Here is a 19290-nt window from a genome sequence, read left to right as displayed (position 1 = left end):
ACAAATATAGGGAACCCTGAATGGCAGCAAGAGGCACTTGCAGCCTAGATCAGTCCTAGTGTGTGCCTTCAGAGACTGATTTCACACCAGCTGAACTTTAACCTAAACAGCATTAGGTTAACTCATTTACCTGAATTTCAAATAAATCACTCACTCTAAGTCCTAACTTCCTGATGCTGTGCAACAGCAATATCACATCACATCACTCTACCTTAAAGCAAGGGCAAAATAATTATGTAACTAAGACTAAGGGGATGCACTGGGCATGGTAAAGGAGGAATGCAGATGATAATTTCAAGCTAAATCTTTACAATTAGATTACAGAAAATGCATTTAAATTGTTACAGTAGCAATTATTTATTTTTTACCTACTCAATACTATGAGACCACAACCTGAAAATTTATTCTATGACTTTTGATTTGTAGACAGCTACTAAACTACTAAAGATTTCAGCTTTCCTTGGTTAACTGATCAGAATGTGCTTTTCATTCATTCTTGGTTTTAAATTTTATTGTTAATGCAGAAAATCTGCATTAATACCAAAAACTGAGACTTAAAGAGATGGAACTTGATCCCAAAATAGCAGGGTTTGTTGCAGTTTTTAGTATTTTTCTATTATTTAACTAGCTAAAAACTTCACTTCAGAATTATAGTTCACTGACAAATAACTTCATTACACAGTGACTGTCTGTGGTGTTTCATGTTCTTCCAGAAGGCTGATTTCAAAAACATACAAGCCTTGGAGGGGGGGGAGTGGCAAGAAGGAAACAAACTGAAATAACCTTAGCTTACAGTACCAAAAGGAAAATCCCCTGTTCAAGTTCAAACTAAATGGCATCTTGGAGGTGAGAACAGAACAGTAATCGCATCAAGCAAGTTGTGTGAATGATGACTTAGGAGAACCTGATGAAGAAAAAGAGGAGAATCCTCAAGGCAGGAGATGCAATAAACCAGTTACTTGCATTGATTGATTCAAAAAAAAAAAGTGAAGTGTTGACAATGTGTTTACACAGCCTTTGAAAGATAGGAAAATAAACTGGAAGGATTAAATAGGATTTATCAGTCATCAGAGGGATGTCTTTTTCTCCCTTTCCAACTTCTGCACCATCAAGTTCAACATTATCAGTAGGTCATTCTGTACCTTGTCAAAGTTATAAACAGCAGTCCAGATGCCACAAGCATGGCAAAAGAGATGGCAACCTCAACTGTGCCTGGTCTCTCTGCTCCTAAATAATCTATTGTAATCAAGGTATTAAAGAATAAACCCATTAGAGATTTCATGATGGTAACTTGAGGAGATATACATATATAACTGCAATTTTGGTGTGGGGGGGGTGGAGTGGCTAGCCCTCTGCAGAGGGCAGCAGGTCTGGCATGAAATTGCTCTTCAGCTTGCTAGGCAAACATGCACTGATCTTCAGCTCAATATAATGGTGACACCTCCACCGCAGAGCAAAGAGGTGACATTTCACTTCACTCAGGTGTCCGATCTCCTACAAAGAAACTGTATTTCCTTGGTTTATTTATACAAGTTCAGAGGATGCCAATATCCATACATGCAAAACCAGAATTGCATGCTCTTATATATTAAGGAGAACTGCAGAAATGTCCAAGACAGAACCACAGATAGGGCCAGTTCTCAGTAAAGTTGATGCTGTATATTCATCCATGATAACCACTGGTGGTACACTAAAATACACCATGCTAATGGCCAGTCTGCTCCTTTCCTTGTTGTGCCAGATCACACCAAGTACAGCTGCTTGGTAGCCTTTGGTCTCTTCTGGTCAGGCTAGTACTGAAACCTATTTTGGATTAATTCTTTCTCTGTTGGCTTTGTCCCTTCCTTTCAGACACTTTTCAGGTTTTGGCTGGGACACAGCCAGTTTTCTTCATAGCAGTCTGTGTTTTCAACTTGTGGCCAGAGCAGCATTGACAGCATAAGGCCATCTCTGTTCATATATTACAGTTTCATTGCATATATGTGGATGACTTTGACAGTGAATTTGCAGAAAAAAAGGAAAAAAAAGAGGCTTAGGATCTAGAGGGTACATTTTCAAAGCTTGAAGCAAGAGGTGCACTCAATCCTTTTAATGACTAATAGGATAAGTATACACACCACTTACAAGTGGATTTCAAAAAGTTCCACATTTAGAATAAATTTAAGCAAACAGATGAGATGAAATCTAAAAAAATTAAAATTAAAAAAACAACCCTAGCAACACATCAACCAATGATGACTCTTTTCTATTCATCTACATACAGCATTTTGCAAACCAGCAGCAGTCATTAAGCATTACCCCTTTCCCCCACCCTTCACCTTAAAAGGGACTATTCTATATCCCTATCTATTCATATATAAGCTGATCAACAGTACTTTTATATCTTTGTTAGAATTACTGCTGCTCAAAAGCAGCAATTCTAGAGCAGATTTTATTGTTTTGGCTACTACAAGAAAAAAGTTCCTGTCCTGCTGAATCTTTTATTACTTCTTCCCATGGTGTAAAAAGCACCCTGGTATCTCCATAAAAGATGCACCACAGCATAACTGTGTCCTCTGCTTGAAAGACAGGACAGAAAAATGTAGGAAAAGCATTTCTCTGATAGTGCCTACACATCTTCTGGTTGCCAAGGTACAAAATACATTCAAATTTCTGGGGTTTTCGTATATGAAAACATCTTTTCAGGAAAATGTCCAAGCAGACATTGTGGATGAGAGATTTTCTTTGTTTACAGAACAGACACTACATCATGAGGATCAAACTTACCCACTTCATCTCTCACCAGTAATCGAAAAAACTCTGCATGTTTAGTAGTTCCATGAGGATTTGCCTTTCTTATCTCTTTAATCTTGACAAAAGGACCATAAAATGTGCCAGGTAAAGGAAGCTTTCACAGTTACTAACACAGACCACCTTATTAGGAAACAAATCAAAAGCAGAAGTTCATTCCACAGAAGCTGTAAAACACCTTTCATACAAAATTGACTTTGGCCCAAGTAAAGTGGCACTAAAGAAGGATTATGTTGAAAAGAAGTCAACTATGTATCAGCTCAGATATAAACTAGCTGACATTCCTTCCAGGTGTATTGCGTATCCATCACGCCCAGATAAATATCCTCAGGCTAAGATATGTTGAACTACTAACTGTTTTCACTTAGGAGAATATGCATTGGCAATATATGATAAAGCATCTGAAGTAAAGAAATGCAAGCAAAAATTGGACACGTGACTAATTCACTTTTTACTTCATCTTGAAGCAAACACCATGGTGAAATTAATTGCACAGGACTATGGCTGCTGTTAATTTTCAGCAAATAACGACCATTTTTACCACCACCAGTAAATATTTCAAAATCCAAACACAAGGAAAATCAAATATTTCCTTACACACATAACAGGAATCCTATTTAAATAAAAATTCCAGAAAAAACAAAAGAGAATTTGAAGCAATTCAACACTGACACTCAAAGACACATTTTAGATGTAGTAATAACTGTATATCCTTCAATCTTTTCAGTTTTATGGATAAAAGTGCAACTGACTGTTTTTAATTGCATGCAGATGGTTATTTTTATTCTGGTAAAGCTAGCACAAAAATGGTCTAACAGAACTTGAATCTTTAGTTCATTCCATAACTTCCTGTGCATTGCAAAGGCACAATACCATAACTTTCGAATATTCATGACAGGTACGAAACAAACCTTAGTCAATGCTCTTAATGTCTCCTACTATGTAAGCTCAAAGCTGAAGTCTAAAGCCTAAGTATTTTGGACAGTGCAAGACAATAATCCTTAAACACAAGAATAAATTACATTTAGATTAATGCCTACACACTTAGAGAACAATCTTGATGAAATACTATCAGAAGATATATCCTCCCCTAGAGTATCAACAAATGTTCCAGGAAATTGAAAAGTGTCTATTAAAAATAAAAGTTTGACAATTCCATTTTAATTCTTGGTGCATCTGGTGTCATTCTGAATGCACAGCATATCTACAGCATCTCTGGATGAAATAACCAAAGGGCAGAACAATGACAGCCTCACAGAATTGCCCATGCAGAACCCTGCTTCAAACTCCCACCCAGGCAGCAAACATTGTACAGTAGCTAAGGATGGGCATTACCATCCACCAATAATACCCTCAGTTTCAAGCTTCTTTAATTAATAATTAAGCAATATGCCATGCATAAACATTGCTTATTCCCAGTTTGCTGTGGGAGTTATGTTGTTTCAATCACTATTTGAAACATTGAAGCTACCAAGTACTTCAGACCCCATAAGCCCTGCTTGCTATTATATGGAAATGGCTTAAGCCCATATCCCAACTCTAATATTTCTGAAGAAGAAAACAGAATCTGACACATTAGTTTTAAAGGGACTGACTATAACTATAGAATTAAAATTGCATCAGGACATGACAGGTAATGAAGGAAAACATTTCCCATTACGGTGACTGAACGTGCTGAAGGTAGTGCTGAGACACTTTTGTGAGCAGTGAGATTAGGAATGGGGAGCATTTAACATCTTTCATCTGTCTTGAGTTGCCTGATCACCTGGATATAAAAATTCTGATTTGCCATTTTCTTATTTCAAACTTGCAATACTACTTTATGTCTCCACAGAGCCAAAATTCCTGGTTTGCATAAATAGAGTATTAATTGTTCAGAAAGATGTTGAAACTTTAAGGTCTGCACAGGCTCCTGGACCCCAAAAGTTGAGTTAATATCACACAGGTCACTAATGGAACAGCGACTCAGAACAAAAGTATTGATTAGGAACACTTGATAACATTGTGGTTAACTATAATGTATGTATGTCCTACCTCAGGGTAGCTTCTGGGAGATGTGTGGTCATGTTTACTGGAAAGCTTTAATTTTTCACATTTAGGTATACTTCTATTTTTGCAAACAGACTAGGAAAAGAGATGAAGGGAATTTCTTTTTAAATCTAAAGGAACATAAACCAACTATAACTGTTGTAGAATATATTGATGCAAGGCACCCCCCGACGTGGGGAGAAATAAGCTTTGACTCCCAGATTTCAGAAAGCTGAACAATTGCTTTATTAAGCTATACTATATTGCACTACATACTATACTACACTCTATGCTAAAACTATACTAAAGTAATACTAAACCCGTGACCCTTTCAGACAGTCATGACACAGCTTTGACCTAATTGGTCAATCAATCCAAACAACCATCACCAGAGTCCAATTAATAAATCCCTTTTGGTAAACAATCTCCATAACACACTCCACATGTGCCAAACAGGAGCAGCAATAGAGATAAGAATTGTTTTCTCTTCTTTCTCTAAGCTTTCTCACTGCCTTCCCCAGGAAAAATCCTGGGAGAGAGAATAATTTCTCTCTCTGTTCAAAGAGTATGTGAATACCACAGAATACATTCAGAGGAATGTAATCTATAAGTCATTTAAATGCACATGAGTCAATACTTGCAATGATATAATCATCTTTTCTTTTACTTCAGAGCTAAGTCAACATTAGGTTTGATTTTACTGCACATGCATGCAGTTAAAAATATCAGGTTTTGTACACATTATTAGAAAAATGTCTCTTTTCATTCCATATGTAGTACCAAGGTATTAAATTGAAAGTTCTGTTTGTCTAAAGAGGGTGCCTGGAAACTTATATTGTCATTATAATGTCATTCCACGGCACACCTACTGTACCTCTAGGTACATGTTAATGCATAAGTAGGTCATGCAAATCAGTGGTTCCAAGGATCAACTTTGCCAACTGCATGAGGGAATTATGTCAGTCGAGGTGCTAAGAATCAGCCATCATACATCTATTCTACAAAAAACGTAAACCACAGACAACTTCACTTTCCGTGTGCATTCCAGGAGCAACTTAGCATTTAGAAGAATTAAACAATTAAGCAAAAGGCACCAACACAAGTGACTGCATGTTTAGGCTTCTCTGCAGACTGTAATTTTGGTGTATTTCCTACTTGTATCAGTCATCCAGTTTGTCTAAATGCACACAGATTAGAAATTTCATTATTCAAAAACCTGCACCACTGAACCAAAAAGGCATTTGCTTCTCTATCAAAGAAAGCAGAAGGTATTTGAAAAAGTTTATTAGCTGACTTAGCAAACATGACAAAGGCATGGTAAGGTCACAGGGTCACTGGTCAAGAGTGTCTAACTCCATATTACAGGATGTAGCATAATTCAAAGGTCTGGAAAAAGGGATGGAAGAGGCACTATTGTCTGGTGACTGGTTAATAGTATTATCTTTCTATATACCCAGTCTGAATATATACCTATATATCTTTAATGAATGCAAAATATTTTTAAACTTAGTTTGGCATTTTCCTAGTGCAATATTTCAGCACTGATTCAGCATTCCCCAAATTTATCACCTCCAATATTTTCTATAGAACAATTGATGGACAGAACCCTCAGAATCTCCATAATCTTATTACTAACAAAGCTGTAAGCATTCATAGATTCTTAGTATTTTATAATCCCATTCAGGTATATAACTGCTAATTATTTTACTGTAATGAAGTTATGAAGTGACAGATACTTTTACAGATAATAAGAATGAATACTCTCTGAATAAGATTTGCAACACGTTCAGACTTGGTATTTAGTAATGCTTAGCCTAAAAATAATCCACAAAATATTAATCCCTACCTAAATGTCATTGAGAAATTCAGAGAAGCCTTTGTAGACCAAAAGCACAATCTGCCTTTTGCACCAGAAATCACAGGCAGGGTTGGAAAAAAACATAAGAGTGTATTTTTCATCTTGCTGTGAAAGCACCAGCAAGTTTAAAACATCACTCATAACAGTAAATCAAATCTCAGTAATGCTTGTTGAAACTGGCTTTTAAGATAGAGAGTGAACAAAAAGACCTTTTAAAATCAGTTTTAGGGAATATATAAATTGTCTGAACAGTGCCATGGACAATCAGTTTTAACAGCGTATGTCCAACAGCCTAGTTACTTGCTTTTCTGGGAGCTTGCCAAAGAAAGAGATCCATCCAGAAATTATGAGCGGAAAAAAAATCAAGAGAAACTGGGTAACAGGACATAACTTACATACATTTCTAACTATTCTAAAGCTTTTCATCCAGCATACATCATAATTAAATCAGTGCTCCTGACCCATCTTCATTTTAATAGAGAAATACTTTATTTTAAAAATGCCTGGAATGCCCTATTGACAAACAGTATAGCAACACATATAAGATTTATCCTACCCTGCAACTTTCCCAAGGAGCAGCTGAGAATTATTAATGACACGAGCATCACTGAACCACTGAATGATGTAAGACCACCTACCTACATTTTGTAGATAGAGAGGAACAGAGGCCATAAACCAAATCAGCTGGAAACCTTACAGCACAATTAATAGCTCCTAAAATATATTCCTGTTTTAGCTTCTAGGAAAGGTTTCACTGGAAGATAATATTTATTAAAACAGCAGCTATCTCCATTTTTCAGAGTATTACTTCTGACAGACACTGGTTACCAAGGGTTCAGTTCACTGTTTAATAAAGACCTTTCGTGAGACCAGCTTGAGCTGCACCTATGTGGATTCTTTTTAAATAAAGCTGTGTCTGCCCCGAGAAAGCCCAGTCTGGGTGTGTGCTAACGAGCAGGGTTTTGGCTCAGCCACTAAGAGAAAATCTTCAATACCCAACAACCACAGGCCACAACACTACTTCAGATGTTCAGCCCAGAGCCTGCAAACCCAGCATGGGGCTGGCAGACAACTCCACTTTAATGGCTCTCACAAGCTGGTCTCTTCTCTTGCTACTCAGCACCTTTGCTGGTCCTCACACCACGAGCTGCAGCTTTACTGCTTCTGCCCTGGAGCAGGGAAGTGAGGAAGCGGCTCCCGAGGGCGAAGGCAGGCCCGGCCCCGGCCATGCTCCCAGCCCAGTTGTCCCTGCCCCACCGCTGCTCTCCCCTGATGTGCTGCCTCATCCAGCACCCGCCTGGGAATTCAGCTTGATCCAGAAGCCTGCTTTTGCTTTTCCAAAGTGAAATGCATTACAGACACCTTAAATCCATACCTGTCTCCACTATCTCATGATATCCCAGTGCCCACCTGGCCAGTTAAAACTCTTGCACTTTGCAAAGAGATTTATGGATATGAAACAAAGTGAGGAGGAGTTTTGTAGCCCATGAACTCTTATCTAACAACATGGAGCTCTACTTTTCACTTTCAGGACTATTTATTTCTTTTACATTTAGAATAGAAAGTATCAGACGAATACCTTAATTAGAAAGCATCAAACACAGGACAGATATGAGACCTGCAGCTTTCCTCAGGTGCAGTGTCTCCCATGTTACCAGTCTGAGACAGACCATGACCACCACTGCGAAGTGCTGGATTCAGTGAATGAGCCTGGGGATGGCAATCGGGGATGCCACACTGCCCAGCAAGAGACTGAGCCTCTCTCTTTTGGTAGCTGACTATATCCCCTCCTTTACTGAACCTGTGAAGCCAGAACTGCAATTAAAGCCGAGAATCCCCAAAGTTGCTTGGAAAAGGATAATTTATCAAGATATTTTAAAATTTCTTTTGATGTATTGTGTAACAGAAATCAGCTTGCCTCTCTCTCACAGGACTTAAGCATTTAGGACTCTCTTCTTCCTTGTTTTCCTAGGCTTTTTTCATGGACTTTTTTTTAAATTTTTAATACATAACTTAAACATTTCCAGGGACAATGGCATGTCAAATTTTTAACTTCTACTTCCTTTAACATAATACTCCTAGTACGGTATCCTGTGTTTTTCCTACTAGACCAAATTTACACAACTCCTTTCACACTTTCTAGTTAATCAGTGGCTACAGTCGTCTAAAGACTGCCTTGTAAATACCTGCAACAGCAGGAAAGGCATTGCCAGTAAAAAACATGCAGGAATACTGAAGTGTTACTTAAAAATAACATTAGTTTCTGGACAGATGTGAAAGAGCTTACTTTCATATTAGTCCATGTAAGCCTACATAATCTCCTGACAATCTGGAATCTAAAATCTTTGTGCATCACTGCATACTCATTTGGTGTTTTTCCTACTAGACCAAATTTACACAACTCCTTTCACACTTTCTAGTTAATCAGTGGCTACAGTCGTCTAAAGACTGCCTTGTAAATACCTGCAACAGCAGGAAAGGCATTGCCAGTAAAAAACATGCAGGAATACTGAAGTGTTACTTAAAAATAACATTAGTTTCTGGACAGATGTGAAAGAGCTTACTTTCATATTAGTCCATGTAAGCCTACATAATCTCCTGACAATCTGGAATCTAAAATACATGCTTTGTGCATCACTGCATACTCATTTAACCAAAGGTTTGATAACATGCTTTGGTTTGCTATGGATGACTGAAATTCCAAAGAAACTATGTGCTGCAACAAGATCACAGAAATGTACAATTTATGGTGAGATTTGACAAATGCTCTGCACTTTTCTGAGAGCTTTTATACCACAGGGGATAGTGAAGTGAATATGAGTGGTAAAATGCCTGCTGATTTTAATAAAACCTAAGTCGTACAAATGATGGCTGCACTGAATCTCCAGCCCTTACGAGGTACCAGCCCCTTCAGGCACTGTCATTTCCCAGTATTCTCTGCATTTCCAGTTGTAAGAGTCCCATAAAATGAAATGGTCGTATTTTGTTTTTCATAAATTATGCTTTCACCAGTCCAGCTACTCAAGTCTGCATTAATTCAGCTGTTTTTATTTAGCAGATGGTCCAACAAGGGTGACTTCTCAGTCTGCCTAATGTCTCCCTTTAAACCAAAGGTTCATTTACAACTGTCCAGTATCACACCCTTTAGATGCCAAGCAGACTGCATGGAGGCACATCTCTCTAAAGAAGTGGTAAAACATCTCAATAAATGAAAGAAATTACTGTGAACTTCCAGGGAATAGCAGACATTTCCCATCTGTTCAAACTACTACTGTTGCTATTTATAGAAGCTACCTTGGCATTAAGGACTCAAGGCTGATACAGTCAGATTTAGCAGAAGGATGTTCATTTTCTGCAGAGAGGAATCTGGCCCTAAGTCACAACAAAGCTGAAATGAATCAGAACTTCACAATTTATATTTAACAGAAAAACGACAAGTTGCAATATTAATAATAAAGTTTGAAATATTAAAAACAAAATATCTTCAAATCACATTAGTTTTTACAAACACCACCAAGAAACAAAATTCTAGGAAAATCATAGACATCACTATGCTATCTCTGCATCTCTTATTCTCCCTGACTAGCATGAGTAATATGCATTACAAAATACCTGGCTGAATGCAGCAATATTTCCTTTTCGTCATGACAGTCCAGTGTTAAAGCTGAATATAAAACATTTCATTACTTTAACACTTACTTTAGGCTTCAAAAACCAGTGCATTTAAAACAAACTTTTGGTGAAAGCTTTATTTCATGTCTCAGCAGTAACAAAGTCTATTATAATAACATGCATGAGATCTAGAGTTTCAGCAGAAAGATGATTGTATCCTTTATATCCACAGCAGGAAGATAGCTATTTCCTCTCCTGTCAGGATGATTTATTCAATAAATGGAGAAAATATGAATTTTAAAATGTATTGATTTTTTCCCTGCATCTCAAGGAACAGCAGAAATCTTAGGAAATTAAGAAAATTAACTCCATCATAGATATTTTAATACCATGCATTTTTGAACAATGAACTGAATCTCTTGAACAAAGAATATTGCAAATATTCCATTGGATAGTTAAATCAAGAAAGTCTGGCCTCTCTCTTCCCTATAACTTTTTGCTCCTTCCCCCATCTTTTGTTTTTATCCATCTTTCTTTTACAGAGAAGTTTATGAATTGTTCTGTTCATGCGGTTTATATACCCAAAGACAAACTCAATCTATTTTTGGTACATTAATTAGCAGAAAAGAATTATCTACTGGGAATTTTAAAAACTGATGTTTAAGCAGAAGGGGTTTGAAAGAATGAAGTACCAGGTATAAAGAAGGAAAGAGTTAAAAAAGCAATCAGGTCATTCTCTATATTATGGTTTTTCATAAGCCATAGTGAGCAGTACAAGAAGTACCACCAATAAAACACGGTCTATCTGTGAGGTTCAACAACCTCATCCATAAGTTCAGAGTGAAAATTTTTGGGTTTCATTTCTATCTGGCAACCTTATCTGAATCACCTTCTCAATCTCTTGAGGATACTTCCCTAAATTATAACAGGAAAAGTAAAAGGTAAGTAAAGTGAGGTAAAATTTAGCATGAAATCTAACATTTTCCCTACAAAGTTCAGTGGTCTTAATTTCAGAATATGCAACTGCAGCAGGAAAGCATTAGAAAGGTAAAATGAAGTTTAGTCCCTGGCAGCATTATAGAGTCAATGGTACTGCAGAGACTGACACTAAACACTTTCAGGAGGTTCCCATTCACTGCAAATTTTTGCAGCAATACTGTAAAACAGCAGTGCCACAGGAGAGGTCACAGTAACTACATGATCTCTAATGAAGTTTTGTTTCATAGTATAAAACCAGAAAATCTAGCAAAGCAAAACTCACATAAAAGACTGTGATCACTAACTCTCCTGTTTGTTACCTTCTGAATGGTATTTTTTAACAAAAGAGACTTTGACAGCATCAGCAAACATGACACTGGTGTGAAATCCATAACACAGACTGTGAGCAGATGTCATGACAAGATGAGAACAGAGCAAAGTGACCACAAACAGTGATAGCTTGTGAGAATGAACCAAGCATCACTAAGAATAAAGAACAATGAAAGAGTGAAATTGTTCTATTTTTCTCATCCAAATTTCTGAACTGCTTCATTCAAAGCCCCTTCTAATAAGCTAGTAATTAGGAACATTTTAATTATACAATATAGGATGAAGGCAACCATGATAAAAATCACAAGGCCATGCTTAGATGATGTAGGTTCTATTAACATGGGATGTATTTAATTGCTGATTTTAAACAGAGCTCTTTTTGCATTACCCTAAACCAATGTGGATTTAAGATCTCCACAATCATACTTAGCAAGGCACTGTGTGCAAAGCAAAAATAGCAGTTATTCTGAAGGGTTTACAAGGTATACAGGGTCACATCTGGTTGACTTTTTTTTATTTGGTGTTTAGGTCAACTTTACAGACCTGCATGTAAGTATATATAAATGCACATTCTCTACATTGTTTGAATGGCCAACATATGCCCTCAATTTCCCCATCTCTACATGTATATTTGTCTCATAATCTACACCCAGTGTTTCTGTGAGGATAAACACAGGTGTGAATTTGGTTATCTTCCATCAGTTGTAATTATTCTTGGTCATCAAGAGGTTTTTAATCCCTACGACTAACAGCTCCATATTCTTCTTCCATTATTTATTATTACATGCAGGCAATGAACATGCATGTTTAGGTACTGAGCTTAAGCATGATCCTGTAAGGTGTAAATACATTCTGGGGAGCTGTTAAAAGGAAATCAGGAAGGTGCATTACCCAATAAAGTGAGATCATAAAACCATACACTTTAGTCACTTCAAAGAAATGAATGTATTTCCCCAGACTCCTTTTGTAAAATCCCAATCATCCAAATAAATGACCTGTGAAATAAGCCTCTATCTAAATTACTCTATAAGCTCCATGTCTTTCCCCCACCAAAATCTCTCAAGTCTTTAACATGACTACATTCCCCGCATAAAGCAATCTCTAAGTTTCATAGGTTCACTCCTCAAGGAAGATATCACAAAGGCACAGCACAATTTCCCCTCTATTTACTTTAGGTTTATGAAAAACATGACAGGAACATCCAAAGCACCATTAGACTGTGGAGAACTGGTTACCATTGCAAAACGCAGCAGTTCGATACTGCAAGCAACCTCTCAAGAACATGCTTCTCCTACCCAATGTGTAACTACTGATTTGGCTTACCCCCAAACTTATCAGAAGCTATGAAACTGCAGCCAGTATCCATAATAACCTGCACCACTAAAGGCCCTGGTGTACAGTGTTCAGTACACTACTTTTTTTGTGGAAAACACGAAGTGGAAGAAAGCACCACCTGTACACTATTTCTCATGTGCCATTTCTTTATAACATCACATATATACATTTAACTACTTATAAAAAATTCTTCTGTATTTACGAGGAGAGGAACTCACACAATGCTGGAATATGTAACTGAAATAGGAGCATTTTGATTTTGTACCACAGACATAAGTCACTTGCTAATTGGATTCTTATATTTGGACATCAGCCTTTAATCTCATGCCTCATTGCCCAGGAAACAGTTGCATTTGTTCTTGGCTTCCTAATTGTGATATATATATCTGATAGTAAAACAGTCATTCATTTAGACTCACCTGATGCTTCAGATTTTCCCATCTGACATGGGGCCTGAGGACATGAAAGGTGTTTTGCCTGTGAAGTGTCCTTCTCCTTGCTGTGTCCTTTAGATGATGTTCACAGAAAAAGTAGGATGTCCGTGATCATTGTGTCCCATGGCTCCAAGTGAGACAGGTAAGCAAATCTACATGAGTGGATAATAAAAAAAAAGTTTACTTCCTTGAATTTTTGCACAGTGAATAAATGTTTAATGAAATATTTATGCAAGAATCAGAAATTTCTAAAATTGATTGGTTTAAAAACCACAGGGTAGAATCCCACAAGCAAAAACACCTATAGATGCGCCCACAAAAGCCAGCACAGCTCCAAGCTGTCCCAGCAAATCCAAACCCATTTCAAGCTGATGCCAAGCATTAATGCAAGATCCACTTATATGATGGTCCTCTGCAAAAAACCCCACCCTTTTATCTGAAATAACAGATAATCCTATAGATATGTGAAATAACATGCATAGGCAATAACAGATATTTCTATAGGATAGGTTATAATAGTCTTTTTTATCATTACTTTTATCTCTAATTTAGTTGAAGATTTCCAAATAAAGACAAACAAAACCCGCAACCTCATTTTACTTCAGCAACTGCTAAGTTATTGGTATCATAATATAAAGTTATTCCAGTTTATAAGGGATCTTTCAGAGACCTAACTGATAAATTAGATAATGAGAAAAGAATATATGAAAATCCTACACCAAAAAGAAGAAAAATCAATACTGAAAGGACTAAGAGCAGTAGAATCACCTCTGTACTCAACAGAAAATTTATAATCAATACAAAAACTGCATTCAATACTCTGTTCAGTTTCTAAGGGTTACAGTAATTGATTCTTATGTCAATTCACATTTTCTGAATTATTTTCAGAATTTTTTCACTTTTAATATTAATTAGGAGATGATTAAGTAAACATTTAGCCTCCAATATTATGTTTATTACCCCACTTTTTTTCCCCCCTATAATTTATAAAAAAAAGTACCAGTTCTTTATTTTAGAGTCTAAATCATCTTTTTGATTTTCTCCAATCTACTTAGCATTTTCTTTTTAGAATATTCAGGTAGTTGTTGGTACAAACAAAAGAAAAATTTCAAAAATGAATGTATGAGAATACGGAAATAAAATGGTAAATTCAGACACACAAACAACAAAAATTTATCCAGTGATAAAAATAAAGCAGTACTCTTTAGCTTATCCAAACAGGCACAATTAACTAGCACTGCACATTTTTTTTAAATGCAATTATTTTTTGAGGTAAAAAACTCAAAAGAATTTTTGGAAATAAACATGAACACTTAAGAAATCCTGACCTAAATATTGATATTGCACAAACAGAAAAACGACTACATTAATCAGATAAATTATTCATTCCACAAGTTATAGGAACTAGGATGATACAGATCCAGGAATTTCACTTTAATAATTTTTAGGCAAACTAAAATGCCAGTTTTTAGCATTTATATATAATTCCATGTATTTATATGACTCACAAATATTTATAATTTTTAAAGTAGTCACCACTACTAAAACGGGAGAATTTACTAGCAGTTAGCATCTTCAAATTAACAAGATAATAGGAGATAATAATTAAAGATAATAATTAAATCCATTAATAATTTAGCACGGGAGAATTTACTAGCAGTTAGCATCTTCAAATTAACAAGATAATAGGAGCAAATCCATTAATAATTTAGCAAATAATATACTGCTAAATATCAACTTTTGCACGGCATCCACCACTCTTAAAGAAGTGATATGGAAACAAAAGTGCCTATCCTTAGTTATCAAGTCCCTGCAGCAAGTCAGTACCTGAACTGGCTTATTTTTGATCTTAAAAATTCCAGCTTCATCTCATCCATTGAGTTGCTTCATCTCTACCAGTCCTGAGGTTCACAAAACAAATAAAAAGCCACAGAGCTCCATTTCCAAAAGCTGGCCACAGCAATACTGCCCTTCCAACCAGCTGCCAGTGGTGGCAGGCTGTTGAGGCATTAGGGAAGTGCCCAGCACACACCCCCAGCCCAAGGTGGGACTGTTTGTTTCATGGGGGGCACACCCTGCAAGCAGAACCCCCTGGCAGGGGGCACAGCCCACGGCTCTCGCTCCATCCCACGTGTCCAGCCACAGACTCCCTGTGCCAGGGCTGACAAGGTGAGGAGGGAAAAAAGGAAGGATGCTTTCCTGCAGGAAATTCCTGGGCTGAGGATGGTGCATCATTACTTCAGATCAATCTGACTTTTCCCTGCCCTAAAAGAGCACTGATGTCTATCTCCTCACCTGCTCTTCAGCACTGGCTCTGCCCAGCCCCTGTCCTGAGCCCTGGGCAGCTCTGCAAGAAAGGGAAGACAGCAGTGCCATTTAACCTGTATTTAGAAAAATCCCTGATCACAGACTTCCATTCAGAGATTATTTTTTATATAGAAATATAATTTGAAAATATAAACCTTCAGATCTCCTCCATAAATACACAAGAATTACTTTAATGGGGCAACAAAAACTTTATCAGCTGATGACCAGTCTTGTAACTCCTACAGGATTTATAGGATTAAATTTGGTGTCTATTTAAAGTCTCACTACTGTATAATTCTTTACTTTTAAGCCTATTTTTCACCATCTTTCAGTCCCAGAAGTTCTCCCAAACCATGCAAATACATTTCTGAAGCATGGATTAGGTCTCTCATGTTTAATAAAAAGTCTATTAAATTATTTTTCAGCTTTGTTATAAATGAATATTTTGAAGTCTTGCAATGAACTGAACATATCTCTATTATGTTCAAACAAGTCCACTCCAATATTAACATTTTAAGCATTCATGTAAAATATTACCAATACACATATTGCACATCCAGTGTTTGTCCCACACAAGCAAAGCGAAACAGAATCTTTTGAATCCCCTGCTGTATTGGAGTCAGAATCATACTTCAGTTCCTTCATTCTGTTTTGCATAACATTATCCATAAAACTTTGATCTTTTTTTTTCCCAGAATTACTACAGTCAGGCCTTACTCAAATCTACAGTCAATCAACCTGTCTCACACCACAGTTTCTCTCCCTACAGAAAGGGCTGAATAACTCAAAGGACCCTGAACCTTATCTGCATTCCCAAACTTGCATCACAAATTTGGAAACCATTTCACCAAGAGACTTACTTTATAAACCTCTATAATTTGATTTAACTCTGTGAGGTGGGGCTCACACTGTGCTTCCTCCTGCCTGGCAGAGCTGCAGAGGGGTGACAGGCACAGGCAGAGCTCCCAGCAGAGGGGCAGGCAGGGCCTCACCTGTCAGACACCTGAGCAGGATGCAGAGGTTGCTCTGTCCCAGCCATCAGCTGAGCTTTCACTGTCAGCAGCTCCGCACTGGGGACACCTGAACTCAAGGCAACACCAAACTAAAATATCTCCTTCCCCCTCCCCCATTTCTGCATGTGTGCTGGGCCAGCGGCCTTTCACATTATCCCAGAATTTGCTTCCAAGGTCACTTTTTGACAGGCAGGCCACTCACATTTTGTATTTAGTCAGAATGGAACTACAGCATTAAATTATTTCTAACTAATGCCACATTCTAGTTCTGGTTTTATGTTCAGTTCTGTAGGAGAGATCTTACACTCCAATAGGCTTTAATGGGATTTTGGTTTGAATTCTTTAATGTATCTTATTTGCTTTTATAAATGATGTCCACTTTTTTCTGCCTACAGGGTCTATACTCTGAGACTTAAATATTTGATTATAATCCTATTAAAGCAAACAAATCTATAAGCATTTAAAGACTGGTTTAAAAGAAAACACCTCACATTCTGGACTGCTAAAACCGCTGTACAGCTATACATTTTCTCTGTCTCTCAAAAAATTGATTTTTAGAGTTTTGCCATGAGCCTTTGCAGTGCTTAAGACAAATAGATTGCATTATTGAATCCAGCCCTCAGGAATCTTACTTCAAAATAAATCAAAACCAGAACCATTCTTTCCTGCAGGCCCACTAAAAACTTGTGTAGAAAAAATAATTAACAGCTTCACAAAAACAAAGTAAGTTTCATGTGACTAGAGCAGTGCATAGAACATTAACAACATGTTTATAATGTCTAAATAGAAAATGAAGATAACAGAAAAATACTAATAACCCTCATGTACAAGGACAGGCATCTCCAAGTAGGAAAATAAATTAATAAATTATGGTGCAAAGCTGTCATTTTTATGTAGCTGTCAACTGCTTCAGATTCATTTTTTCCAAGGTCTGGAAAATGAGGTCAAGACCAGTTTCTGCCAATTAATTCAGAGAAAACTGTTGTAAAAATCACAGACTTTCTGAAAAGCAAGCACTTCCTGTGGGCTCATTAATATTCTAGTTAGGGAAAAAATTCCATTTCAAAGTTCAAAATAAAGGGTCACAAACTTCAGCCATAGCAAACCATCAGTATTTACATACTTACAGAGAGCTCTCTCTACAGGTTCATAGACATACAGGTATGTTATATGGGTAATTACCCATAGGTTTAGTGACTTTCATTGTGCCATATAAACATGTGTGGATAACTTATATGAACGAGCTAATCCTTTGCTCCTCTAGAGTTGTGCAGCCAGCTTTCCCTCCCTTGCACCCTGCTCACTGCTGTGCCCAGCACTCACCTGGCAGGCAGCTCTGAGGCTGCCCAGGCTCCCATGCAGCCACACCACCCCTGGCTGGGCTGGCTCCCTGCCCCACCTCCTGAGCACAGAAAGGCTCTTTGCACTCATTTGTTCCAGGTGGCTGTGCTCCCCCCACGAGGCCATCACTGGAGACTCTAACTCCTCACACGTAACCACCCTGTTCACCTGCCACAGCCCCATGACCAATACAAGATGTTTATGAGCATCTGCAAGAGGCAGTTGCATCAATTCTTGCCTGCCAGGAGAATCCTACTGGGGGCTTGAACCTGAACACTTGTGGAAAAACATATAAGGGAAGGAGAGACATAAATGGCTTTAATACTTGGTATTATGGGCATAGTAACTGATTTTAGATTTTTGCTTGTATTATCAACAGTAATCCAGGTTGGTCTCTCTTACTGCATAAAGAATATATTGTTCAGTTTCCTCTGCAAAATGCAGCTGAAGGAATGCAAGAGCATTCCCTGAAAATTGTAACTTTAAACCATTATTTCCTCCATTTCCATTGTATAGGAGGATGTGGCTGGTTTTACTGTTGTTGCTTCACCTGTCCTCAGCAATTCATATTCATTTCAACTTACAACTACCAACAAATCAGTTCAGGACCCTGACTTTATGTATGTGCCTGCCAGATTTGGCATCTAGGTGGAGGGATCAGCTAAAAAAGCCAGTGAGAGATTCTGGTGTTATTGCGCACAGTTTCCTAAGAAAGCTGCTCTTTGTGGAAAGTATAACTATAGTGGTTTGGCCTATCTATCAGCTTGGGAATGAATACAGCCTCAGAGCATACAAAGTTCGGCCCTCCACAGCTTAAGCTATTCACATCTACCTCTAACTTCAGTTTTAACTTGAATCTCTGAAGCTCCTGATTTGTTTTAGCTGTGTTAGATCAGATTTCCTGTCTCTGCTGTAAATGACATTCCATTTTCATTCAAGCAGGGTTCATGAAGTCCTCTTGACCCAATCAATTAGGGAACTTACTTTTCTTGTGGCCAAGCTACAATAAAAAGCTACATTTTCCTTTCATCCATTCAGCCAGCCTACATACAGTCTCTATGAGGTGAAAAGTAGAGCCATAGCTTGGGGTATTTATTTGCTCTATGACGTTCCAAAAGGAACTAAGTTGCCCACATAAAACCATAGTTCCCTAGCATACATCCAGAAAGCTCCACACAGCTTCTGAGAGTGCAGGAGAAAGCAACTGGACCCAAAGGGTGCTGTCTTCCACTTTTGCACATGCAAAACCAGGTCAATGCTACAC

At 37.6% G+C, this 19290-nt stretch overlaps 1 protein-coding gene across 7 annotated transcripts in view; it reads left to right on the top strand.

Moving 5' to 3' along the window:
* B3GALT1 (beta-1,3-galactosyltransferase 1) overlaps nucleotides 1-19290 on the top strand; it is a 178656-nt gene that overhangs the window by 129436 nt on the left and 29930 nt on the right. The window contains exon 3 of one of the 7 annotated variants that reach the window (XR_005630112.1): nucleotides 714-1406. The exons of 5 other annotated variants lie outside the window; for them this stretch is intronic. The gene's annotated coding sequence lies outside the window, so the exon portion shown is untranslated. Of the gene's footprint in view, nucleotides 1-713; nucleotides 1407-13433; nucleotides 13508-19290 lie in introns of those variants that run through there. One more of the 7 variants, XM_039731357.1, reaches the window with a different exon arrangement.

The sequence above is a fragment of the Passer montanus genome, unplaced genomic scaffold (genome assembly GCF_014805655.1).
Source record: "Passer montanus isolate IOZ18808 unplaced genomic scaffold, ASM1480565v1 scaffold1, whole genome shotgun sequence".
Classification (NCBI taxonomy): Eukaryota; Metazoa; Chordata; class Aves; order Passeriformes; family Passeridae; genus Passer; species Passer montanus.
The sequence above is the reverse complement of the archived record's forward strand: the minus strand, read 5'-3'. Positions and strand labels throughout refer to the sequence as shown.